Genomic DNA, 1,106 nt, shown 5'->3' on the forward strand with positions numbered 1-1,106 from the left:
ACACAATTTTAAAGAACTACACTTTTTTTTCAAATTCATGTAGTATACATTTGATCTCAATATATTATATCTACATTATTTATACATATGTATATATATATATATATATATATATATATATATATATATATATATATATATATATATATATATATATATATGCGCATGTGTATGTCTATAAAAAAAGAGGAATAGTGATTGAACGTTAACAACTTTTTAATTTTGAAATTTTGCTGTCGAATAGATCCCTTTACTAAAGTTATCTATTGTAGATGACAGTAGAATAATGAATTCACCAATTAAAACCCTTTTAATCAGTCAGCCATAAAACGTTCGCTTTTTCTGTCTTACTGATAATGAGCACATTTTACGCTTCACTGATTCGAAGCTTTCATAGATTTTTGACATTTCAGGTGAAATCGTCGTAGTGACCTGGATGGTTGTGGGTCATGAGCCACGACCTTTCCCTTTGGGGAAAGGAATTATTACTTTTTTTGTATTTTTCTAGTTTTCTGGCTCTTTTTCTCCTTCTTCTCCTTCTGCTTTTTCTTTTTATCATTATTGTAGTTTTTATTACTAGAGTATGCGACCTATCAAAAGTGATGGCTAAATAGTTAGATAGGTATTATTATCTTTCATGGAAGTAAAATAGAATTCCATGAACTCATCAAGCAGGATTTTAAAGGTTTAAAGGCCACTCATGAATGGCTTAGGCAAGGTACAGTGACATTGCCCTATCATGCAGGACAATGCCCTGAAGACTGACCATTTATACATATGAACAGCGCCCAAGCCCCCTTTCCACCCAAGCTAGCACCAAGGAGGGCCAGGCAATGGTTACTGATGACTCAGCAGGTAGACCTATAGGCTTCCCCAAACCCCCCATCCCTAGCTCACAAGGATGGTAAGGTTGAAGACACTAAAGACACGAACACAAAAGCATCGTCACTTACACGTTTTTAAAACTTCAAAGGTCGTTCATGATCGGCACAGGCAATGTGGGGACAATGTCTAAGAGACCAATACCATACATGCATATAAAAATACCCAAATTGCCGCACCAGCCAAATTAGAACCAGGGAAGTCCAGGCAATGGCTGCTGATTA

Source organism: Palaemon carinicauda, chromosome 14 (assembly GCF_036898095.1).
Source record: "Palaemon carinicauda isolate YSFRI2023 chromosome 14, ASM3689809v2, whole genome shotgun sequence".
Taxonomy (NCBI): Eukaryota; Metazoa; Arthropoda; class Malacostraca; order Decapoda; family Palaemonidae; genus Palaemon; species Palaemon carinicauda.